Consider the following 27,891-nt stretch of genomic DNA (forward strand, 5'->3'; position numbering starts at 1 on the left):
ATCATGTTTAATGTCATGTTCTACACTTGACATTTCCTGCGACATTTAAAATTAATAATTAAATTTATCTCGGGTGGCAGCTTACTTATCTGTTAAATCAATAACTGACTATCGCTCAAGCGATATTTCTTGTGATGTTTCAAATTAACAAAAAATCTCCTTTTATTCCTCCCTTTGCGACATTCATTTAGTATTTCAAATTGAAAATGATTTACAGTAATTGGTGTTCTATTGGAATTTGAATGTAATAGTTAACTTACCTCTGACGATATTTCAAATTATAATTTGACACATCCCTAATTGTTTTCAAAACTAATCATTGAACTATCTTTAATGATATTAAGTAGGTAGCTCAAGTTAATAACTGACCTGCTTCGACGACATTTTAACAAGAGTTACAGTAAAATGTGGAACTATTTTTATGACGATATAAGTATGTAAAAATTAATAACCTGTATATCTTGGATGATGTAATAAGTAAGTCATTCCTAATGATAATCTATTGGTGTTTCAAACAAAATTAATATTGTCTTGAAATGTTATAATGTTATTTTGAAGTAATAACTAATTTATTTCTAAGGATATTCTAATGTCATTTCGGATTAATGATTTATTTTACTTTCTAATTGAATTCAAATCTTTTTTAAATAGTAGCTATTTGAGCTATTTTTCTATTGACATTCCAATGACATTTTAAGTTTGTAATTCACTTACCTTTAGCTTTATTTTTTGGGAGGGGGGGGGGGTGATATTGTTCTATCGGATGTTTGACATTTCAAGAAAGTTCGCTGATTTGAACTTATGCTGAAGTTCGGGAAAATTGTCTAAAGAGACCTTTTGAGTAAAAAAAAAGAGTATTGCGGTAGCTATATTTTTCTTTCAGCAATTTGAATGGTGAAAGAACCGCTTTGTACAGTAACTTACTCCAGCACCTTTGAATTGCTCAAGATGATTCAAATTATTTGGGGGGGGGGGGGGGGTGAATAACAAATATTCCCTTTTTATTTGAATTAATTAACAAAATTTTATCCATTTCATTTAGGTGGCAGGGCAGGGTCTTTACTTTAAATGATTTGCTAGATTTTTCAAGCACAATATTTGTCACGAATTTTCATCTCAGATACAATTTTTAATCTTAATGTCCTTATCCTCGCCGTTTAAAACTTCAGGAATCAAGAATGAATTTGTAGATTGCCACCAGTTTTTAAAGGTTTTTAGTAATTTAGAAAATAGCGAAGTAAAATATATTTTTATTTTTTGAAATGCAGTTAAGCGTTCACATTAATTGTGAGGATGAATTAGAAACATGACACAGCAAAAAGAAACCGATATAAAGCTAAAAAATTGGTCTTTTATTTTTCCCGATGACGTCATTCCTTCCGCTTGATTAACTTTCTTTCGAAGATAATGAGATGAATCAGTATAAGTTTAGTGTTTTCTTTCGACAAAACGAGAAGTAACGATATTTACAGAGTTTTACAGAAGCTCTTTCAACAACAGAAATACTCGGAGAGTTGTCGAAAATCTTATCGATAACTACACACTCAGTGCACGACATCCAATATATAACTGCCAACAAAACATTAGTCAATAAGTTTCCCAAACTTAAATGGCACTGACTTCCAGGTTTCATTGAATAATACAAGAGGTTTTTATGCAGAAGTTGGTCTGAAATCTTTTGATAAAGCTGTGAAAGTTTCAACTAAAATAACTTACTAAACTGTTGCGCATGCGCATACTTCAAAGTAAACCAAAATTGAAATCATCATTAAACGAAGCAAATTTAATGCATAATAGCTAGTGAGAGGCAAAGGGATGTAAGTGAAAATTTTCAAGTAAAACGGGTTTAAAGATAAGTTCCTAGGAAGACCATCACTGAATTTTATTTCCAAATCATGCTATACAGCAGCACCTACTAGGGCTGCTAGTACTATATCTCTTGCTCCAAGACAGAGGAGAGGTTTACTTCTATTTGTTCTGGTTATCTCCAAATTTTTAACATTGCCCCTTACATCCCTTTGCTTTTCATTGCCTCATGTATTGTTAATTTGGTACAAAATCGCTTGCTGGTTTGTGGCAAAATTCATCAGCTTTTCATAGAATGTTTGAAATTACATAGGTTAGAAAGTGGGCGAAAAAAACTTGGTAAAAGGAATAATTCGATTTAGGATGGAAGATGGATTGTTAAATCAATATTCATTACTCAGGGGCTGATACCGAAAAATCTTTTGGACGGGACCAGGGAAATTGAATAGCACCCCCCCCCCCGCCACATACGATGTTACATAACAAAGCTTTCATTACTTTATTTTTAAATGTTTATATTTTTTAAATATTTTTTTAGGATCCCTTCAGACTAATGATTTACTTCTTCGAACATAAATATTATGCACTAATATACTTTGAATGTGGACGTAAAAAATCTTTAATGTTTCAAGTCAATTAAATACTAAACCAAATATAATGTCACCGAGATGCTATACAATGAGCTGTTTTAATTAGGAACATTGTCATAATGATTATAACTCGAGGGAAAGGTTATTCAACAAACCCATACCTCATTTGACGTTTTATAAATTATTTTATGTTTTAACATTAAAATATTAATTAAGAAAATCATAGCTATTAAACATATCAGTTTTATTGAAGAATTGAAGACTATTTTTGTGTGAATGTCAAAGCAGTTGCTGATTTGTTTTTGAAGCCATGATACAGTTGTTGAGACATGCCGTTTCCATTAATATCATGATTTTCCCAAGAAATAACTACACGATTTTTTTCATTTTGCATTTTTAATAAGGAGAAAAAGAAATCTATTATTTCGCAAATAGCTTCCTGGATCAAAATATGTAACTCTTTTTGGCACGCCTACACATTTTTTGGAGAATGTTAATTACTGATTCCATCAAAGAAGAATTAATGGACAAATCGCGGTTTTACCTTCCCTTGTGAGCCTCTGACTCCAGTATTACTTCTTTAGCAAACAAAAAAGCTTTTACTCAAAATATGCTCTGTGTGCGTTTTGTGTTCTTTTTAATTAACTATATGTAAAAAATGCTACATATAATTTAATTAAAAATAATGAATAAAATAGTTAAATAAATTTATTCTTGGGGGGGGGGCACAGGCCACCTGGGCCCTCCCTAAAATAAACTACTGTCATTACTGTTTTTTTTATGCTCATTTGCTAAAGTCAAAACAAGCAATTTTCACGTTTGATGCCACTATAGCATTTTAGAACAATGTTTCAAAGTTTTTAATTTATTGTAATAATAGTTCATCAATATCATCTTTCATCAATAAAATATTTGTTCTTTTACTAAGTACATGACGACTTTAGAAAGCCACGAAGAACCACATGACGAAGGGAAAATAATAAATACAGTAGACCCTCGTTTTATGCGGGAGGTTACGTTCCACGGAAATGCCACGTAAATCAAAACCGCGTGAATTGAGACCTAATACTAATATTAAAATAGGGGTTTGGTTTGTAGATAACAAAATACTTCATTCTAGTGATGACTAATTGTATAATAAGTTTAATATGTACTTATATTGACTTTGATGCACAACATGCATAAAGAAAACATAAAATAGTTTCGTGTTTTTTTTATAAAGAGGAACTGGCTATGATAGTCTTTTGGCAGTCATTAAGAATTTTTCTCTGTAATTCTTTGCATAGCATTAACGCATCCATGATCACTTGCGTCATTTCCATGATAGAATCTTCTTTCACTAACAAATCAGAAAAATCATTTCGATTCTCTAGGAATGGCTCTAAATTTTCAATGTGAACGCTTTTGGTTTTGCATCACCGACGTCGGTATCCTCGTCGATTTTAGTCTCCTTTGTCACTCCTAAAAGCTCTTTTTCCAGTGAGTTCTGACCTGTGAGTTTAATAACTTAACTTCTGGAAAGAGCTCTGGAGCCAATCACATAAAATGCCTCCTGTGTCCCCAGCTCGATTACTAGTACGCCAAAATGCAGTTGACTACGCGTAATCTGCTATCTTTAGGAGTTTGGATTTTGAAAGAAAAAATATGTTATCTGTTTGCATTGCCGCATCCGTGTAAAACTGAAACTCATCCGCGTAAAATAAAATAAAGGTGTCAAATCTTGAACCGCGTATAATAGAAACCGCGTGAAATAAACCAGCGTAAAACGAGGGTCTACTGTATAATATTTTTAGAACTAGAATGAATGTTTTTGGTAAGTTTTTTTTTTCTTTGCCGTTGTGTCTGTATGAGGAAATTGAGTGCTTATAACATATCCAGATACGTATGTGTTCAAACAGTTAAATCTGATAAAATTTGAATTATCAAATAAGTGATTTGAAATGCAATGGAGTTGTTTCCTTCAGTCAAAAGTAGTATTTTTAGTCACTGAAATTGACAGAATAAGTAAAAAAAAAAAAAAAAAAACCATGGACCCAGAAAATTCTTTTATTTTCCCAACAGTTATTTTTTAATTTTTTTTTAAATGTCCGATTTTTCAAACAAGGCGTGGTCTAGATGACGTCACAAATGATACTTTTTGGCGCATCTTTGTACTGCGTTTCCACGTTATGATGATCAAGAAGCGAATTGAAATTGCACTCTACGCTTGCTATCAACCATATCGTTGCCAATACACGTGAGTAAAGATGCAAATTAAATATTTTGATCTGTGAATGGCAACACAGAATGGCATTTCATCATTTGTGATGTCATCGGCTAGAAATGTAAACAATAAAAGATCACCAATTTAAGTATTTTTTTTTAAATATTAAACTTAAAAAAAATATTTTAAAAATGGTTAGATCCTATGTTTTTAAGATAGAAAAGTTGTTGGACTTACTGATATTAATTTAGCTAAAAAAAGAAAAGTTTGCAAATCTAAGAAGCTTTTCTTGGAAATTTAGGGAGAACACTATTTCAGCAGTCAAACGAATTGACACAGCTTCGCAATTCTTCTTGAAAACGTTATCGCGACCGGTTTTAAGTATGACATAAAAAAAAACTGACGCTTTATAATTAATGAAAAAATATGATTAATACTTAGTCAAGAATACAAATACATTATTTCTTCAGTCAAAAATGAATGTATAAATAAATAAACTAAAACAAAATTAAAATAAATTAATAAATAAGCCAAGAAAGGGAAAAAAAAACTTATTATTTTTTTCCCAGATTAATAGGCAGAGAAATATTTTAATAAAAATAGCGAGAAAAATAGCACAACAGAAGCAGAAAAGAGTTAACAAAATCAGATCGTAAAATAATATCAGTGAAATCTGAAAATGCAGTACATGGTAATTATCAAAATCAGAAGAGAGTAACAATTGCTCACGCAAACAGAGAGAGAAGAAAAAAGAGAGAGAGAAAAAGAGAGAGAGAGAGGGAGAAAGAGAAGAGGGAGAGAACAAGAAAGAGATTCAGACAACACACAGACACGCACACACATATCTACCATCTATTTATCTTTGTACATATAATAATATTAAGAAACTTCCTATCTTCAATTATTTTATTTTATCAAAAGTTGCATTTCTGAATTCGAGCGAAAGAAATAAGATTTAGCCGTTTCCTTTTTTATTCGGTTAAGCCGTTTGCAGCCAGATATAAACGTGTCACGTGAAGGGTAAAATACCATAAAATTCCTGCTGAGTCCGTGTACTTATCTCCAAGCGTCCTCTTGTGTATTCAGGGGTGACTTTGGAAACGTCAGGCCATCTCCAAGATTGCGGTCAGTTAGAAATTCGGGATTTTCCCCAACAGAAGATCAAAGGAAGAATAAAGTTTTCATTTATAAGCCAACATTGCCCTTTTTCACGACCGAGTTTTTTTTTTTCTTTTTCGGTACGTATTCAAAGATCTTTTCTATTGCAAAGAAGCTTCTCAGAATAAAAGAAAATTTTATGTAGCTTTATAAAAAGATACTATGTTTTCAAACACGTTATGGGATTGCGAAAGTTTATGAAGATTATCAGCAAAACGTATATTTTCAGTGCAAATTTACAGCTTTGAATTTATGAAAAATTCATTAGTTTACTAACTCGTTATAATTTGCAAAGAATAAATCATAACTTAAAAAAGTTGTTGAAGAACCTACTGAATTTTGTTGGTTGAAGGCATGCATTGAAAGAACGGTTTGATGCAATTACGCGAGTGATGTGTCGTACTTCCACAAGCAGCTTGATCATTTTTTTCAGATAAAAAGTCAAACATTGAGAAATTGTAATAATTCTTTTTTATTATTATCTTCATTAAACCCAAACGATTTTTTTCTTAAAAATATTTCGTGGAATAATAATAATAATAATATTAATAATAATAATTATAATAATAATAAACGTGTGGAAGCATATATATGCTGTAGGAAGCTACAAAATGCGCGTAACAAGTGCATATATGAAAAGAATGGAGCTAATTAATGCTTAAATAGCAAAAAGTTTGCCCTTGTGATGTATATATATACAGGGTGTCCAGGAAAGAACTACCTGATTAAGATTAAAAATCTCGAAAACAAAGACAGGTATTGGAATAAAATAGACGGTATGTTTATTGTGAAACTCATAAAAATCATGTACAGAAACATAGAAATTAGTAACAAAAATTGCCGACAGGGGACGCTGCATGCTGTGATTGCTATAGAAAGCCCCATAAATAGTGCTGCGAAAGGGTTATGCGCTTCAGCAGTAAATTTGCCTCTCATAACATTTACGTTGGAAATTATCGTCCAACCCCTTCGCAGCCCTATTTATAGGGCATTGCAATTACAGTGTGCAGCGCCCTTTGTTGGCAATTTCTGTTACTAATTTTTAAGTTTATGTACATGATTTTTATGGGTTTCATAATAAACATACAATTTATTTTATTCCAACATCCACCTTTGTTTTCGAGATATTTAATTTTGAAATCAGGGAGTCCTTTCCTGAACACCCTGTACCTGAATATGTATAAAATAACAGCTAATCTCACAAGTAGTAAGAAAGCTTCATGGCTTCTTTTGAACGTCTTATGTCTAAAAGCTCATGTTTTCATTGTAAAATAATCTCCTTAGAACACTCCGAAGCATGCATGTTCGGAGCCATTACATAAAGAAGCCACCATTTTATCCGGCACGTGAATATTTCATTAAAAAATAAAAATCTAAAAAGAAAGTTGACGAAAATTTTTGCATAAGAAGTACCACATGAGTTTGTGAATCATTAAGCAACAAAACTTTGTTTATTACCCATTCTATTACTTTCAGTGAAATGTATGAGGTCATGGGTGGAACAAAGTGTCCGTTTTTACGAGTAATATCTCTGTTAAGAAATTTTTACTGATATTTGTGTTTTTAACGCTGAGTTTTTATTTAGTTCTGGCTCAATTAATAGATTGCAAACAATTAAAAATATAATAAGTAAAGTCCGGCAAATATTTGAAAGTTAATCTTAAAAGCATAAAGGCATAAATCAAAGATGGATTAATCTATCATTCATCTCATGGTAGAAGATATGAGATAGTTTTTGATTTGATAGTAAGTAAACTTTAAAGCATAAATAAATACTACACGGACCGAAAACAACCACGAATGGAGAGGAGGAAGAAGGAACAATTTATCTTGAGCTGATAGGTTCATAATTCCTTAACGTAAATTAAATTTAAATTTTGGAGAATAATATTTTTTTAAATGTTTATTGGAGAACGATATCTCATTATTTGCAAATAATGGATGTACGTTGCGTTAGATCGGATTATCTCTTTCAATGAAATCACAGACTTAAGGCTAAGTTGGTGTTGGGAGAGGGAAGGGGGCGAAGCACTCCTAAACTACGTAAAACTATTCACAACAGAAGAAAATTGGAAAGAAATCATTTACGGTGTTTTAAAAAAGTGACTGCTTTACTGGCAGAGAATGCAGTGAAACTACCCAACAAAAACGCAATTCAATCAGAGATTGTCGCAATACCTTGTGCAGTCGTACACAATCTAATTTATTCTAATTTAATCTAATCTGTCTCTCACTATAGTTTGAATTGCTCTCCTATGTATGTTATTGGATCTGTTTAGCTTATCTTGGCTCAGGAACTTTTACAAACTTTTTTTTTTACACCTAGTCGTATTAAGACTTAGTTACTAAGTTTGTAAAATAAATGTAGTTACGTGACGACAAATCAGGCAATAAATTTTGTTGCCAAGCTATTGGTAGCTAGCAAATTCTCAAATAAAATATTAAAAAAAAAAAAAAAAAAAAAAAAAAAAAAAAAAAAAAACTTGTAAAGCTCGTTTCACTGCCAGACAAGTATCAATGGAAGGAAAACCGCCAGATTCGCAATGTGTTCCGAAACAAATACTAGCAGACACGATGTAATTAATATCGATTTTGTTATTTTTGAAATTGCAATGCGTATGCATAAATTTTTTTTTGTCGAGTTTATGTGTACAAGTTTAATTACTTTAAGTTCTTAAGGAAAACGAATTTATGATCTGTAGATTTACCTCCTTGTACGATGTAACATAAGTATGTTATTCATGAAAAAGTTCCAGCACAAGTTTAAGTTCAAATTTCCATTTTTACCACTCATGAACCAATTTTAATTAGCCTTATTTGTTTTATCTGTACCAACAAACGAGTGAGCAACGAAAAAAAAGGAAAACATTTTGTCCATTCTCGGCTCCTCACTGTCAAGTCTTTCCAGTGGTTTCGGTATGTCATGGTGCCGACTATCACCATTGAATTTTTTAAAGAGTTGTTTTAAAGGGTATTTTTAAGAGCTTTTTGAGAGGGGGCGGGATTGCATCTTTACTGTCTATTTAAAGATCAGAAACTCTTGAACTTTTTTCTCGCGCTCAAGCAGAGACCTTTTTGGACTTGAACCTTCTTAGACCTAACTTCTTAGATCTAACCAGGTAAACCACACGATCAAGGAAATTCGAAAAAAAAAAAAAAAATCGAAATTGGTAGCATTTGAAAGAGCATCGAAAACATGTTTGTGGCACGAAAATTACATGCCCTTGCTACCCCGTTATCGAAATATGAGGTCTTAAAGTTTGTCGAAATTTTAAGTTAAGCCGCCAAATTTAGCGAATTTTGTTCAAGAATAATAGGTACAGAGCGAATTCAAAATCTGCATCTGACAAGACATCTCATTGCCATTTTTGGTTTTCACCAAAACGCGTGAAAAATGTTTTAAGTTGATTCTTTTTCAATGTCCGATTTTTTAAACAAAGCGTGGTCTAGATGACGTCACAAATGATGCTTTTTAGCGCATCTTTGTACTGCGTTTCCACGTTATGATAATCAAGAAGCGAATTAAAATTGCGCTCTACGCTTGCTATCAACCATATCGTTGCCAATACACGTCAGTAAAGATACAAATTAAATATTTTGATCTGTGAATGGCAACACAGAATGGCATTTCATCATTTGTGATGTCATCGGCTAGAAATGTAAACAATAAAAGATCACCGATTCAAGTAATTTTTTAAAAATATTAAACTTAAAAAAAATATTTAAAAAAAGGTTAGATCCTATGTTTTTAAGCCAGAAAAGTTGTTTGACTTACTGATATTAATTTAGCTAAAAAATAAAAGTTTACAAATCTAAGAAGCTTTTCTTGGAAATTTAGGGAGAACACTATTTCAGCAGTCAAAAGAATTAACACAGCTTCGCAATTCTTCTTGAAAACGTTTTCGCGACGGGTTTTAAGTATGACATAAAAAAACTTACGCCTTATAATAAATGGAAAAATATGATTAATACTTAGTCAAGAATACAAGTCTTTGCAGTGGTTTCGGTATGTCATGGTGCCGACTATCACCATTGAATTTTTTAAAGGGTTGTTTTAAAGGGTATTTTTAAGAGCTTTTTGAGAGGGGGCGGGATTGCACCTTTACTGTCTATTTAAAGATCAGAAACTCTTGAACTTTTATCTCGCGCTCAAGCAGAGACCTTTTTGGACTTGAACCTTCTTAGACCTAACTTTCTTAGATCTAACCAGGAAACCTTTCTTAGATCTAGCCAGTAATTCGCAAAATATAACTTTAATCCATCCTACATCATGTCAAGGGAGGGGAGGGGGGAAGGGTCATGATTCACCCTTGGATCTGCAATTGGAAATAATGCTAAAAGCAAACCCTTTAGACTATCCCCACTTTTTGGGTTTTGGGTGGGACTTCTTGAACGACTATCGTAAGTGTTCTTGCATGAAAAGCAGGGGCGGCATTTCAACGTTTCATTTGGGGGGGTCGAGTTTTTTAGATAAGAGTTATCTCAGTTTGGATTAAAATACGTATTGGTCAACAAGATAGGATCATAAAATGGATTAAGTATTTATAAAAATAAGGCTATTAAGAGAGTTTAAATATTAACTAATATAGTTTTATTTGATCCTAAATTATTCCTGAAAATATTTTGATATTAGTTTTTACCTTTCAGAAAGTTTTAATGTACGATTTTTAGAATCTGGAAATCGTGTTACTTTATTCCATCAATATGCAATGTCGTACTTTTTTGCCAATATAACTAAAGATGAAAGTCTTTTTTGTCCCATTGTGCTCCGAAGATAATTTTCTAACCTCCTAATGCATAACAATGATCTTTCACAACTAGCTGAGCTATTGGAATGGTTGAAAAACAGTTGAAGCTACAAAGTTAGAAAACACATCTCTTAGATTTTTCTCTTGAAAATAACCCAGGTAACTTTGAATATTGTGCTATTCTTCGTTTTTCATCATTGAATAGTGTAGTGGCTATTTGCAAAATAATTCTTCTTGCTCAGTGCTATAAATTTTACTTATAATTGAAACATTTTATTTCTCCTTTTCAATAACCTATCAATATAACATTGAGCTTAAGGTCAACAATACAGAAAAATCTTTACCATCAAATCTTATTTTAATTTTATTAGAAACAATCTATTATCTGATACAAAATACTAATTCAATTTTGTGACTTTATATCATCATGTTGATTTTTGTCACCTTCTAAACTCATTTGGATTTTTTTCCACCTTTTTAAAATTTGCGCGAATTACGATTTTTTTAAAGTTTTGCTTTTGGTTGAAATATACATCCAATCAAAATTTATTAACTGTTTCGACTGTAGATTTAGCTGAAGCATGGACAGTCCGAAAATTAAGGTTAGCAGCGGATTGAAGATGTTTTGATAAAGTACAAAAATTTTTTTTAACTCTCCACAATACAAACAAAGCGAATAAACATTCAAACTAAGTCATACGCATGTAAAAAGACGTCGGCTTTTCCATGAAAGAGTCGCTTTCACAGTCCAAAATTAACAAGGAGGGTTTTTATAAATTTAACTTTTGAAGAATTTGTGTCACTCATAAATGACAAAGTTAAAGAGTAACCAGAAAAAGCATTTGTTGATGAATGACTTTTTTCAAAAATAGTGTGTCTTTTGTAAGAATTTTCTATGAATGTATACAAAGCATCGGGTTGCTGAAATGTTTTTCTACCAAAAGGAATTGGTGTTCTCTCACTAACTAAATATACCTTTAAATTTGAGCGTAACAAGGTACGCAAAATACTAAGGAATTTCTTGTAAAATCGTGCAGCCACACCACTGGTCCTCTCATAAGACTAAACACACAAGTATGAAATATTTAGTCCACACGAGGAGATTACTTTTTTAGTTGAAACAAACTGTGATTCTCCATCACTTTTTTCTGCTCTGAAAATGGCTGCAAATGATTTACAATTTTCTAAGTTACATCCAAATAGCAAAATCCGCTTGTGTAGTAGAAATGTCTCAAGATTCATTGACTATTATAGAATCAGTGGGCGTGTTTTGTAAAAAAAAAAAACCTTTGGCATATCGTCGCTTTAGAGCAACAGTATTATATCTTAGTGTTTTTTCTGGGATTAAATGTCTTAGTGTTGCTCTGAAGCGACGATATGGTCGCTGATTTGCAATTTACGTAAACTAAATTTGCCCATTTCTCATCATTCAGTGCAAAAAATTTGGAGGTGCAACTGCCCCCTCTAGCTCCCCCTATTTGCCGCCCCTGATGAAAAGTCGGTATTGTTAAATGCTAAGTGAATAATAAGATTGTTTAAAAGTGAGTATGGGATCTGTAGACTACTATTCTCTTTGGATACAGATATAAAATTGCTCATTTCAGTTTTAAACCATTAAATAAAGAGTACATTCATTTGCTTAAAAAATAGTTTCATACATGAGGCGCCATGATATAGATATATCTTACACTACACTCCAGAGTTCCATGTACCTAACACTATACCTGATTCAACTGATTGGAGGGGAGCCAGAATATAACTCTGTTTTTGATCCAGACCAAACGTAACATCTGATCCAGTACCCCTAGAAGAGATATACCGTATCTCACGGTGAGCAAGACCCACACATTAAGGGGTAAACTCCCAGCTGGGCTGACGCCCAGCACGGGGACCTTCCCCGGCGCAATAAGTACCAAGCGCGTCCGTAGCATGATACGACTATCGACCGCCGCACTCAGCCGTGCGGGGGGCCCGCTACGCGGACCCCCCGGGCGGTGGAACCTAAGGCCTACGGCTAAGAGGTGGGGTGCGTGCGGAGAAAAGTACCCCTAGAAGATTTGATTCGGAATGGTAACTTGGATGGGGTATAGGAAAGTGCTTGAAAAGTAGATGTTGGTGTTGAGAAGAATGTGCAATTAACGTGAGAAGAAATCCTCATACATTGAGAGAACTTACAGGAACAAGAAAAGTTATTAAAAAAGCAGATGTTGCTACCGTCAAAAAGCAAAATTCATTCGGATATTTTACATAGATGAAGTTAGAATGTATGAATAAAAGAAATTACAAGGAAAACAGAAATTGCTTAATGTACAGGGTCCGACAATTCACTGAATTACCCGGACGGCTATAAAAGAAGAAAAAAAAAATACGCTGACGATTAAAACTTTACCTGAAAGCAAAGGAAAGGCTACTAATAGCATTACAACGCTACCAGGTTAGGTTTTCCCCAACTTTCAGAACAAGAATCTTTCACATGTTATATTGCGCTGGATTTTCCTTTGAAGTGTGAGAAACAATTTATTTGTCACCAAAAACATTTTCCTGGCTCCTAATATCTTTCTCTTTTAGTCAGTTTTCGAACATATATACTGCTATTTGAATTTTAATGATAATGCTATACTTTTGCTTTAAAACTGTAGATTGTTTAATAACATTTTGTACCTATTTTTTATGTCCTTTTTTACACACTACTAGCTGCGTTGCCCGGTGTTGCATGGTCTCGAAAAAAAAAAAGTTGTGTCTAGTGATGCATATTCAACAATCTGGCTTTAAAAAAAAGTGAAATTTCCCTTACAGTGTCGAAAAAAAAAAACAATGACTCAAAATTTAAATTTGCAAACTTTTTAATTTTTTTTTAAATTCCAAAAATTTAATCATTGTTATTAAAAGACATAAAAATTCCGTTTCATGGATGTTTTGGCAAAAAACCTAATAGGTGTGGCTTGATCCCATAGGGGGAGAAAAGCCCCTATATGAACTCCTAAGTATCAAAGCGCTTGGGTGCCAAATTTGGCAAAGATCCGACAAAGATCCGATCTTGAGTAAGAAAAAAAAAAACCGCACACACATACATACAGCCATTTTTTTTATACATATAGATTTGTAGCCATTAAAGTTTCTGAATTAGTTCAAGGTCGAAAACCACGTTGAGATTCAGCTTTTCAATAATGTATGTTTAATTCCACTGTCAGAAAAAAAAAAATCTGGCGGTGAAACAGTGAGAAATTATTCATAAAGAGAGGAAATAAGCCTAAGTAATCCTTCCGAATGCAAACATATGGAAAAGTTACAGAAAAAAGTAAAGCTTTCCGAAAACCCACTTAAAAGTTTTTCAATACCCTAGGCGTTTATTCAAAAAGTGAAAGCAGGACTCATTACTTGCTAATGAGAGAAATGTCTTCTTCGTCAGTGGTTTTTATTTTTCTGCTTTAAATCTCCACTACTTAAGGAATCATTGTCATTGTGTTAAAAATATAAAGAACTTGGCAACAAAGCAATAGTTTTTTTCTGGGACTGATTGAAGTTGCTTACATTTTTTCAAATAATGAACAAGTTCACTTTATGAAAGAAAAAACTGAATCATGGAATTTATATTCTTTAATATAAAATAAACTTTTGACTGGAACCGCTTGCAATGTGTACCTTGTCTTGGTTTAGCTTCACTGAATACAAAAAGGTCGCATTATAGCTAAAATTACCTATCACAAACAATTTAAAAAAAATAATACTTATCGATTTACTATCTGAATTTAATGATCTTTCTTGCCACAATACTCGCGTATAGCTTACATAACGGGTATGTGGTAGTCGTACGTACAAATGGTTTAACCAATAATGGCATATCATTAAAATTTAATAATTTCTAAGAAAAATTTCAAACTATTCACTTAATTTATACTGTAAGAACCAACGAGTAAACACAACGTCATAAATATTTTTAGCGTATTGTACTATTTGAGAATAAATCAGTAGAATGCAGTATATGAATAAATAAGAAAAAGTAGACAACTTGAATGTACACAAGAATTTAAACTACAGGGACCATCCAAAGTTTTAACGTAGCAATTTTTTGTTTTTTGGTATGTTCCACTATTGTCGCCGTTAACAATTCGTACGCTAAGACAAATGTGTAGATAAACTTTGCTCAAATGTTTCAATTCGATGTATATGAAAAGTTTCATCATTGTAATGTACGAATTTTTCGTCTCCTTATATCATGTGTGCTTCAATTGTAATTGAGTCTCGTGTTTTTTATTCTTTAAATAATTAGGTTACAAACGTTAATATTTGCTTCAAAAATGGTCTTTTAACTTCTTAAGTTACTCACGATTATTTTGCAATTGCTAGAAAAAGGAATAAAATGACGTAACGCAAACACATTTAAAGTAAAAAAAAAAACCCCCTCTTTCTTGAGTTTTAAATGCTTTTTGTGACAATCTGTAAATTATAAAGACGTCATATAAAATTTGAGTTTTATCAATAAATATTCTTGTTCACAATATTCGTTGCATGATTTGCGTATGAGAAATATAATAATTTTTTGCACGTTGTACATTATGTTTCAAGCAGTTTTTAGCTCACCAAGAGCGATATATACAGCCAACAACGACAGCAAGTAGGATATTACACATTAATTGATTAATTGACCTTGTATACTGACGGTTGAGCTGCTTTTCATTTCTTTTACAATACACCAGTATATTTTATTGGTAATATTGCTGCATCATATCGGTACATTGGTAAGATTTCAGCTGTTACGTTGCAAATTTAGTTACTACAGTTGTACCTCGTTAAACGAACTCCAAGAGGTCTTCAAAATCAATTCGTCTAAACTGTAGTTCGGCGAATACACAGCAATAAACAACAAACAATAGGAAAGTAATTGGAAATGTAGTTCGTCTTAACAATGATTCGTTTAAAATGCGTTCGAATTAACGAGGTTCGACTGTAACTAAACAAACAAGCACATTTTAAGCTAAAAAGATATTTATGCAGATCAACAAAGTCCACTTATCATGTTAACAGCAACCATTTCGCATACCATTTTAATGTGATATTTTACCTACGCCAGAATAACACATTTAGTAATATTTGAAGCTCTCTTCTATGTAAGTACATGTAACGTCAGCGGAAACATACATTTTTGGAGAACGCCTTCTATCAGTCTACAGCGGGGTAGAAATATGTTTCATGTCATAAAACATTAACACGAAGTTCATATGTAAAACTTAAGTTCAAAGTCATTATTCGTCAACTAACAATATTTCACTTTGAAATCAACCGCACTTTGTCAATCAGCACAAAAGATTCGTGAATATGTACCTCGCTTGATGGCAGTTGAGAGAGGATTTTTAATGTCCCACATTTTATCTCTGAAAGTTAATCAATCATTCATAATGCAATTTTCAGTTCTGAATAAGGAATGTCATTTATAATTCTTTGAGTTTCATTAATTATTCTGGAAAGCTCTGCAATGACTTAACAATGAGACGTTTTGTCGGCTGTAGTTCCCTCTGTGCGCTATTGATGGGGTTCGTATTGAAGAAACTAAGGATTATTATGCTTTGAAAGCCTTAACAGAATTTTCTGAAAAAAAAAAAAAAATCACTTTCAGTTTTTTAAAGCTGAAAAAGCATTCACAATGCGTATGTGTGAGTGTATATGCTGGTATATTATTAATTATCCTGCCAACAAATGCAATATTTAAAGAAAATTAAAGTGAAAAAAAATTCTGTTTGTTCTACTGTATCTTGGTGACATCCGTAACTCAAGTTTTTTTAGCTTTATTCTGAGAAATTTTGGCAAATTCAATAGCTACATTCTGTTATACTTAATGAAATGACCGCAAGAAAATCAGTTATCAACATAACTGAGAATTCCTTTTTTGCAAAATAAAAAACTATCTAAAATTTTGAAATTCTTTAAATATTTGGTTCATTGTAAAATTGAAGTTTGAGAAAGAACGAATAAAAGTATAGAAACATAGAAAACAAAAATTCTAGAGCACAGCTGCTTTATCCATCCCAGAACGAGTCCCAGAACTAACTCGAAAGCCCTAAAAATGCGTCTTAAACCATTAATTAATGTCTCATCTAGTTTTTTTTTTTTTTTTTTTTTTTTTGACACAGAAAAACGCTTTTCATGTAGTTGGTATCAGCGAGGTACGTCTAGAAATTGTAGGTTTGGAGACGGATTTGGAAACCATTTGACATTATGTCACCAAATTGGTGGAAAAAGTATGATTTTCAATCCAGTACTACCTATAGGTGATATAGGGTTAGGTGGGGTGGAATGGGTAGTTTATAAATCTTTCGAGCTACAGAAAAAAAATAATTAAAAAAAATAAAAACACTCATTTTATTTACAATAGTTTGACTTTACTTTAGTTCAAGAAAAAACTGAATGGAAACAGTTAGTTTATTGGCTATCTTCTTGTAAGTTACATTGTAAAAATCAAAGCTAACTGATATTCGCAACTCCAACGAACTATAGGGGGCACTGAAGTCACTGTCTAATGGCGGAATTGAAAACTAAAACAAACGCACATGGTAACGAAGAAAATGCTAAAAGTGTTGTGATTTTTGTTCGTACGTATGATTTTTTCGCTTTATTCTTTTTAAATTAATTTTCAAAGTCTTGTTGATATTCTGACCCACGTAGAAATAAATGAGAATTCAAGAAGCATTACTAAACGTCAAACATTAATGCAAAGTACGTAGTTCGTAGTTCTAAGCAGCCATTTTCACGATGTTGAATTCGATATTTATCAATTCTTGATAAAACTAAATAATAATTGTGGCCTGACAAGAATAACAATTAATGCTAGAAAATTTAATATGACATTACAAATTATTACCAAAAGAAGATGATACTTCTTTGCTTTGCTTTGGCTAGCGCTTGTTTTCCATTTGTAGCTGAGTTATTTCTCTTGAATTCCCGAATCGGTTAATTTAAAAATTTTCTGTTTCGATTTTTCTAATTTCTGAGTTACGATTTAATTGTGTCATGTTATGCAAATCATCAACAAAATTCTCACGGATATATGGTGGTAGTTTTCTTTTCAGTTGATTGACAATTATTTCTTTTTACTTATCGAATTCTGTAATCTTACTACCATTTTATTCCACTCATGATAAAAATTGAAAATGGTTTAACTAAAAACGCGAAATCTCGCCAAGGCTACTTTGCTCGCACAATGCCAAAACTATAACCCTAAACAAATTTGGCGATACCTTTCAGCTGAGAATAAAAGGAATCAAGTGAATTCTTTCTCGGTTATTCATTTTGTTCTACGATAATATATTCAAGAAAATATTTTGCAAACTGTCCATTCCAACTAAATGCTGCTGTAAAATATGGTAAGTTTAATTAATTTAAGATTAAAAAAACTCCCATATTCTTACAAATTCATACAAAACAATAAAAATTTTTACCTTGTAGAACGTTATCCAAGTTTGTTAATCCAGAATTTTCGCTTTCACCTATTATTAAGGAAATAATGAAAACTAACATTATTTTGAGGAGCTCGAGAATACTACTAAGGGACGAATTAATTTCTGTAGCTGAAAGCAAACTAAGACACATCGATTGCGTTAATAAATACTCAGAACAAACTGCCTGTGTTTACGTCAACAGACACACATGGAACGCAACGTGGCAAAGTTTTAGTTGCATTCGCAGTTTTATAAATCACCGCAAGGTAGCGTATTCGAGCGCTGGAGTTCCGAATCGTTGAAACTTTGTTTTCAGGATTTTGTTTGAATTTAAATAGCATTATATTTCTGTTATTTTCATCAAAGGAAGTCTCCTTTGTCAACTGTAAAAATCAGAAAAGAAAAATTCCATATATTTAAGAAATATGTTAATTTTTTTTAAGTAGTGGAATGTATATAATATTAGGCCTAATGACATAGGCCGTGGAATAAACATTTTTTCTCATTTAAAGTTATTCTCTGAAGTAAGTTGTTCATTATATCAAAAGTTTTATATTCTGAAATCCTTATGTTATGGAGTTGCTTATGGTTGCACTAAATTTGGTTAGATGGAAGATAATCTTTAAAGAATGGTTCAAACTTTTCGCAAGGCATCTGAAAAGAGCTGTCTAAATAAATTGAAAACCAATCTGATCGAACTCCCATTCCACTAAGATTATGTTCAAGTACAATATCTGCAGGAGATTGATTGCTAAATTTAAATAAGAAATATAAAAGGTATTTTATTGCTCAAGTTCTAGAATCTTTATATACTCGTGCATATGTTGTAAAAATTCTTAAGAAGTCTTTGATGGGAAATTTTTTCACTTTCCCCAATAATGCGAATATGGTGATTGAAGAAGAACAGATTATCAAAACCTAAGTCAGTCAATCCTCAATAATCATGGACATTATACCTTTAATCGCAGTGAAATTGCAAACTACATTGTTCAATAGATTTTTACCCTTATATTAATGTATTTTTGTGAAAAAATAATAAATATATTCATATTTTCACTCGGAAATTTAATTTAAAACAATACTACCCATTTCACCCCACCCCATAGGGTGAATGTGTATAAAAGCAGACTTTGAAATAATAGCTTTTTCACTAAATAATAATTCAGTAATAATAATTATGGATATGTGAAGTGTATTGTTGAAATGTAAAAACTCAGTTAAGGTTTTTTAATTGTTGGATATCAAATTTGAATAGTTTGATAATAATTTCAAAAACACCTGTTTTTTTACCCACTCCACCCCACCTGATCCTAAGCGATAGTTTGTGAAGTTTTTGATAGAACCTCATGTTGCATGTTGAACATCTAGTTAATATCTCCAACTTACATATTCTACATCAAGAATTCTTTCCTATCAAGTTAGTCAAGTCAAATTCCTTATTTAGTTCAGAAATTTTATGTGCTTCAAATTTTTCTGTAGTTACTTTTTCTGAAACGCTAAGAACATACCTTTACAATAACAAAAAAAAAAAAAAAAAAAAAAAAAAAAAACCCTCTATGGGTACACCCTAGGTCAAAAGTTTTTTCCAACAAAGTTTTTTCAAAGCAAATACACCTCATAGTTCAGAATTTATATGTCCTGAAAACTTGCCCACTGGATGTTTGTTTTGAGCAGTTTGAAAAATGCCTTTGAAAAAATTAACTTAAGATCTATGTCACAAACCCCTAACCAAAGTATGTTTTGAACCAACTCACATTTTAGTTCAATATTTCTTCAAAGGAGCAAAAGTGTTTTTGAACGGCTAAAAATAAACGAATTAGTAAAAGTTAAACTCTTCATCTTTTAAAAAATATATGTGGTCACACACACATATTTCCTACATATTCATTTAAATTGTCTACCAATATTATTGCACCCTTCATTATTAGTAATCACCAAACCTTTACATAGCTTTTTGTTATGGTAAAAGAACAAAACTGAAGTTTAATCGAATTTTCTCTTGAACGCTATGATTAATGCCTTCTCTTGAAAACAATTACACAATCATTTCATTTTCGTTTTCAATTACGGCTGCTGCGTATATGAATCTATTATTTGGTTGAAACATTTTTGAAAATTTAAAAATTAAAATGAGTTGCTCCAGTAATGGAAAAACTCGCTTTCAGAAATGGCTATTAAATGAATAATTAAATGACATCTGTCATTTTTGTTTCGGATGGAATGGAGAAGCATTGATGATCCTTTGAATTTGTGTATATGTACGTGTGTTTAATCGAATTTCAACCATTTTTTAACTATCGGGGAAAAAACAAGCATGCAAAAGGGCAAAAAGAAAATTCAGACAATGATTGTTAAGAAGTTTTTACAAGTATATTTTTATTAAATCATTAAATCTACATAAATAAAACAGAGGATATGTGTGTATGTTCCGTATACAAATCCCCAGTTTGCATCGGATCTCGACCAAATTTAGCAGGGAGGTACTTGGGCAACCGAGAACGAACGTAGGGAGGTTTTCGAACGTCAAAAAAAAAAAAAAGAACCGAACCGTTCGAATTTTGATTTTAGGACCCAATAATGGCATTAAATGGCTCTTTCTACCTGAAATAATTATCCGATTTCTTTGATTCAGGTCCCATTTGAAAGCTTGCGAACAACACCCATAGAATTCATTCATTTCCTTCGAATTCCAAAAAAAAAAAAAAAAAAAAAAAGCTGTAAAAAAATTAAAAAGCACTGCTTAGCATAAATGAACAAAAATTTTAAATCGGAAAATTATCGTTTGCGGGATCTCAATTTAATTAGCCTTCAGAAGGTTGCCACTTTTTTTCCCCTCGGCTGTGACTAAATAAAATTTTGTTTCCATTTGAGGTAAAAATTTCCCCTTTCGATTATTATTTGGTGATTTATCTTACTTCTTTTTATAAGGATTTTAGTTGTATTTATAGAGGGTTGCGTTTATTTTTTTCGGTAACTTTTGATTTGCCGTTTTCTTTCTTTGAGAATGATTATTTTGACGGGAAATTTAGTATTATTTTTTTCTCTAATTGAAGCCTGACTGTTGAACACGCGTCACTTGACATAACTTTTATTTTCGAGGTAGACTGTGCAAAGCCGGGCAATGCAGCTAGTAACTTCAATAAATCTAACCTATCAAATTTTGTGCCATCTGTAAGTTAACTTTGGCTTAATGTATGATGTATAATCGTCAATGACTGGGTTCAAACCTTTTTTTTTTTGTGTACAATAATTTACGAAAACAATACGCGAAATGTTTGTAATCATACGCTATGTTCTCTGATAAAGGGTATTTCTAGTTTTCTCCTACTTAATCTCAAATTAACGAGAACCCACCGTAGGAAAGTTGTGCTACTTATAAATGATGATGGAAAAAAAAAAAAAAAAAAAAAACAGCGTCATTTTTCATTAATAGCAAAACATTGTGAAGTTTTTCGAATTTATGCAATAATAACATTTATTTATTGTTTCTACGAAAAGATAAACGTTTCAATAAGTGTTAATTGTACTCTTAGCTGTCAAAACTGAATATTGATTGCTGTAAAAAAAAGGAGATCAGATGCTTATGATTTAGTTGCCTCATTAGTTAATATGCCTAGAAATTCTTCTAATGAGGAATTTTACTAGTATTCATTCAATTCAAAATACCGAATTGATGCACTGTTTGGCCAATTGCTTTTACGGCACAAGGGCCGTACGAAATTTATTGGTAAACTAACGTTTGCTACATGGCACTAATAAATACTTATTAACTGAAAAAACCCTCAGAAAACAGTTGTTCCAGGGTTTAATCAAAAATAAAATCAGTCTGATCATAAATCTTAGTCTAAGCTAAGATTTATGATTATTATGATGGTAGATGTTTTGAAACTTTGAAAAATATAACTGCAGTAACAGATTTAACTGCATTGTATATTTCACCACATATGTATAAATAACGATCAAAAACAAAAATGATTTGAAAATCAAATCGAATTTCCAATCACATATCTTAAAAAAGAGGGAGTCAAAATAAGTGATTATTTTTAGAGTATAAAACACTTTTTAAACATCAATATGACGGCTGCTTAGAGTTGTATTTTACAAGTGGTTTTATCCCCAGAAAACAGTTGTTCCAGAGTTTACTAAGATAAAATAACAACAGAATATCTAGATGAAAGATTTATTATCAACATAAGTTATGGAAGGATTTTTGAAAGTGAAAAATCTGACTACAATTGAACCTAGGCATTGGGCTAATGTACATTTCCCAAGACATCGATCAAAAACAAAAAAACATTTGACTTTCAAATCAAATTTGCAATTACATGTCTCAAAAAAATTAAACAGTTTTAAAATCAAAATAAGCGGTTATTTTACCAGCATAAAAAACTTTTCAAACACCAATATGACGGCTGCTTAGAGCTGTTTTTTACAAGTGTTTTTAATTTCCCCGCCTAAACGAAAGCATTTTTCATGAAAAGTAATAAAAAATAAATACCGAGCTCTCGGAGTTCACTTATCGCTTTTGCTAGTTTACTTTGAGACGTGCCTTGCATAATGAGCAAAGTTTCAATCGTCACGTTTCAAACGTAATGCTGAAGTTTTTTTTTTTTTCTAAAAGGAGCGCTTGAAGTTTTCCCATTCCGCTCTAAGTGTCGGACTTCAAGTTTTTCTGCTACTTTTTCTGAGGAATGTTTCTTTTCTCAACCTGCTTTTTTCCCCTCTCTTTTTACCTTTCGTGAAGTGATGAAGAGTAATTTTAATAGTTTTGTGCAAGAAAAGGGGGAAGTTGAAAGGGCACTTTTAAATGATTTAGTGTAATTTTTTTTCTTCCCTCCAAAATGCTTAAATTGTAATCTGGTTCGTCGGAAATAATCCGTTGTGTAATTGTCTTTTTGACATTTCTATCTTTGTTATTGGAGTTGAAATCTGTTTTTAAACTTAAGGAAGATACTCAGTAAAAAAAGAAATGTCTTATTATTTTAAAGTTTTGTACAGTGTACACTGTACATTCTTAAATCTAACCTTCAATGATTCAAGTAAATATTTATTAGTACGATTGTAGTCTATAAGAAACAAAAAAGCGCGGGATAAAATGGGAATCATAAAATTTTCTTAAGGGGTTGTGTTCATATTAAGATGAGACAAGTCATATAATGTATAATAATGAATCAAATAATAAAACTCAGAGCAAAATATACTGTCGTGCACAGGTAAACGGCAGTATTTGCAGAAATGATTTTTCGAGATATTTGAAGAAACACGTTTTTGATTCAATTCTAACAATAGGGAAAAAATGCAATTTGACGATTTTTTCGCACTTAAAAAAAAGAAAAGAAACGTAAAACATTTGCAGTTACTGCCCTTCACCTGCCCGCGGCAGTACAATTAGGTTATACGAAATATGTCAATTTATATTAGCCTCCTTTTGTTATAGATTTGAGGAATAATAATATTAAGGGGAGTCAGTACCCTAAATACTTTCAAAAATTCGATTTTTTGATTTTTACATATTTTGAAACTCCATTTCAATACCTTTTTAATGATACAAACATCTTGAACGTGCTCATATTAGAAGTAAGTTAAAATAAGCTTTAAAAAATGCAAAACCTATTTTGATGAGGCATGATTTTCCCCTTTAAATTGCAATATCTCGAAATGGCATTTTTTAAACTAAATGTTCCTTTTTCTCAGAAACTAAATTGTGTTAGGCTTTGAAATTTTACCACTTATTCTATACATCTAACTGCATATACTGAAGTAAACTTTTTTTCATATTCGAAAATTATTTTTTTATAGAGCTCATTTTGTGTGGCAAAATTGTATTTTTTGAAACAAATACAGTGACTTACACATTAGAATTTTTTACAAAAAAACTAAGCTTTCTTTCTGTAAAATTTTACTTCAGTATAGAGAACAGAGTCTACTTGAGGTACAGAAAAAAATTCATATTTGTATCTTTAATAGATTTTCAGAAAAAGGTACATGAACCTGCGCAAATTAACATTGACGGTATACAGGGTACTGACTATCCTTAATTGCATAATTTATAATTGAATCTGTATTTCCCAGACAAGATAAAATTGGCTTACGCCTAAACAACACAGGAACGGAAGCTTTTGTTTCATAATGCTCGTTTTTGTTGATGTAGTAACATTACTTCTAAAAACGATAAAAATAATAGTCTAATCTCAGTGTAAGATATTTCACAGACAAATTTTGAAGTTTTTATGCAAATCTTATATTTTTTCTTCCACTTGTTCTGACGTGCTCCTTTCACTTTTTCATAAGTTTATATTTTCATTTCAACAAGAAACTTTTAAAGAGAAATAGATAAATAAAGCGGTTGGCAAAAAACTCTCAATAAAATACATAATATTTACTATTTTTAAATTCTTAGAAGTTAAAACAAAAGTAGATATTATCAATGCAGTTTGGACGCAGCTAAAGCTCACACTGCACGACTAGCGGGTGTTCATCTTATCTGTAGTCAGAACAGCATATTTAAGGTTACTTAAAATCTAAACTATTCGCCTATCGTCCAAAATATTGATGAATTGGTAGAAACATATTAAAAGAAATTGCAGTTATACACTCAAACAACTGCTGGAATAACTAAAGCAATTAGGAATCAGCTGCAAGTAATCTCTAGCTCAGTTGAACACAAAAATTTTCCAAGAGCAAATTGTTAGTTTTTATCGTGTGCAGGGATTGATTTACGGAGGTGAACTCTGTGACGGGGTCTGCCCGGGCCCCCACTTTAGGAAAAGCTCCACACTGGCGAACTGGGTTGCCGGGATACCGGGAAAATTCCCAGTGAGCCGATGCTTTTTTGCGCCAGTGCCTTAGTCGTTTTTTTTAAAAATTATTTTGTACTGGATATTGCGGCGCCAGTTACCATAGGAAATATTTATTGTATGAAATAAACAAATAAGACAACTTGACATTATAAAACTACGTACTATCCATTTTTAAAATCAAAGTTACCTCCATTCATTGGTTCATTCGAAATCGTTAATGTAAAATGCTTTTCTCATTCCCATCCAAATCTAACTTCTTCACACAAAGAAAAAAAAATCTCCCATCCTTTTTCAAAATAAAAGTGACATACTTCATAGGATTTGCTTTTTTTTTGTTTTTCTAATTTGAAGTATCAATCCATGAATCGTAAAAATAACAACAAGTAACCATTCAGCACCGACTGGAACTCAGTTAAAAATATAAATCTTTCCATTAAAATTTTTTACTAATGCCGTGGTTCCCAGATTTTTTTGAACTAAGGCGCGTATTTTGGACATTTAACTTTCGTGCAGCGTCAAACTCTTTATAACTGAGTGACAAGGCCAGGGTTTTAGTCCGGGGAGGGGGGAGGGTGAGGTAATTTTTTTTTTTAATATCGTCTTGATGTCGATTCCAACGAATTAAAAAGAAAAGCAAAAATCTTGTCTCCACAAAGAGCGGGCGGAGATAGGCTGCTGCCTCGTACACACACACTCACACACACATACTCCTTCCCTAGATTCGCCACTGATGTAACTAATCCTAACTAGAGTCCCTTTATAGAAGCCACGCTTCAGAGTCGCGCAATACGAAGAGCGACTTTACCAAGAGGGGTTGCTTTGTGGCTAAGCGCGTGCAAGATTGGCGCGTAATCGCTCACTTCATTCCTCCCGTTCTTTTTTTTAAAACTTTTGCAGAGCCAGTACAGGGGCGGTTAGATTACTATGCAAAACACCATTCTATGCGTAAATACAGCCGCCCCCCTCATATTTTAAAAATATTATGAAAATGTAAAGACTTTGATAGGGTAATATGAATTATTATATTTTCTTAAGCGTTTCTTATACCAAAGTTATATTTAAATGAGTTTATTTCGAATGTTTTTTTCCTTTTGTTTGCGTAAAAATTTAGTGATCTTTTTAAAACTATTTTTACCAGTACCTTTATTTGTGACATCAAAATTGCACATTTTTGCAGTATGTTTAAAATATTTTATATGATACCTTCATGTATTATGGTGTAACATTCAAAATATTACCCGGCATTTAAATTTTTTTCGTGGATATTTAGTGCAAATAAAAATTACAACTTTGGGAAATGAATTAATCAACTTTAAAGCATTAATATGGAAAGCGAGAAGCAAGAATGTTTAAGAAAACTTTCAAAACCTGATTACAATCCTTGATAGCGAAAATTTGGAATTCATCAGAAAAAAAAAATCATTCCCCGCACCCTCCCTCAGAGAAAAACATGCTTTAAACTAAATATATAAAGTTTGAAATTGTATATCTGCGCTTAAAAAAATGTATTAAAGAAATCTGATTTTTAAAAAACTAATAGAGGTGTCTGACTCTATATCAAAAAATAAGAGACTTTTTTCTTTATTAAAAAAATAAATAAAAAAAAAAGGAAGAAAGAATACAGAATACAATTTGCAGATGTTATTATAAATATGAATAATTAAGTTAATTAATTTGGGGAACTTAATTGTGAATAAAATGTTAAGTAAGGAAGTTTTAATGTTCAATAAATACCGTTGTGCAGAAAAAGTAAAACTAAAATATAGCAAAGTAATTGAAAAAAAAAAAAAAAAAAAAAATGCAGAATATTGTATATCCGAGTCTCGGGGTTTCAAGGAACGTCTTTTTGAAGGCAGAACAAGTGAGCTTGTGGATCAAACGACATCCGACAAAAACTCCTTGTCTTTTCATCTTGTGGTTTCTTGAAGCCATTTCAAAAGGGACTCCATTTCAAATTGCAGGAAAAAAATATACTGCAGTACATCTTACCGGACAGCAAAACAATTCATTATATTAATTCTAGTAAAATTGAAACTCTCAGAGAATATAATTCAATATGCTTATAAACAGGTGTGAAAATTATGCATGGCATTTCTATATTTTAATTAAAATCAATTAAAAAAACTATAAATTACGCGATGCGTCAAAATTTCGATTCAATTATTGACATTAATAGCAATCACATATCTAAAGCTGTTTTGTCACTTTTACTTGATAGTTATGCACATTCATAAAAAAGTAACAAAATGTAAATTTAAATCCTCTTTGCACGTTGCAAAACCTTGGCGAGTATTGCTGTCGCCAAATGCATTCAAAAGCTTGCCAAGCTAAGCGAACACAAAAACGAATATAAAAGCAAAATTTAAAACAGTAGACTGCGTTTACAGTAGTATAATTAAATGATAATGACAAAATGAATGCATAGATATCGTATAGCACCTAAATAAGCAGGTTGTATAAGGATATTGAGCAAAAAATAAGTATAAACAGTATGGATGCTTTACTACCGGAACACAAAAAATAAGATTAAAAAATAAAGAAAGGGATTTTTTTCAGGAAAAAATTGCCCATGCATATAGATTAAACATCCATATATTGATAACAAATAGCAAAAGAGTTCTTCAGTGCTGTATTTCATCGGATTTTGCGTATTTTCGATAGCTTCTCGAACGCTCCATGTTAAGTCTACGGGAGGAAAATCTTTATCGCCTGCGGGGGTAAACTGGAGGCTTCGACCAATGAGCGGAGGGTCGCGTATTGCGCGACTCTGAAGCGTAGCTTCTATATAGGAACTCTAATCATAACTAACAGACAAAAATGAATAAAACTGGTATACCAGCCTTGCATAGCACTTTATTCAGGAGCGCTGTGGAATATTTCAACAGTTTCATAATTCTCTAATTATAGTGAAGTAATTAAAAATTTTATGGCATCATTGCTCCCATTACGACTTCAGGGCGCTCTGATTTACCCCCCTCCCACATCAACAGTTTGGGAATCAAAATTACAAGTAGAAGTCATTAATTTTAAATAGGAGATTTTTTTTCGTTAAAAATATTTTCTTTTGAATCATTATTAAACACAGCGCATGCTTACACAAAATGGTTGTAATATACTTCTCATTTTCAACTTATCACACTAAATAGCGTTGAA

Source organism: Uloborus diversus, chromosome 1 (assembly GCF_026930045.1).
Source record: "Uloborus diversus isolate 005 chromosome 1, Udiv.v.3.1, whole genome shotgun sequence".
Classification (NCBI taxonomy): domain Eukaryota; kingdom Metazoa; phylum Arthropoda; class Arachnida; order Araneae; family Uloboridae; genus Uloborus; species Uloborus diversus.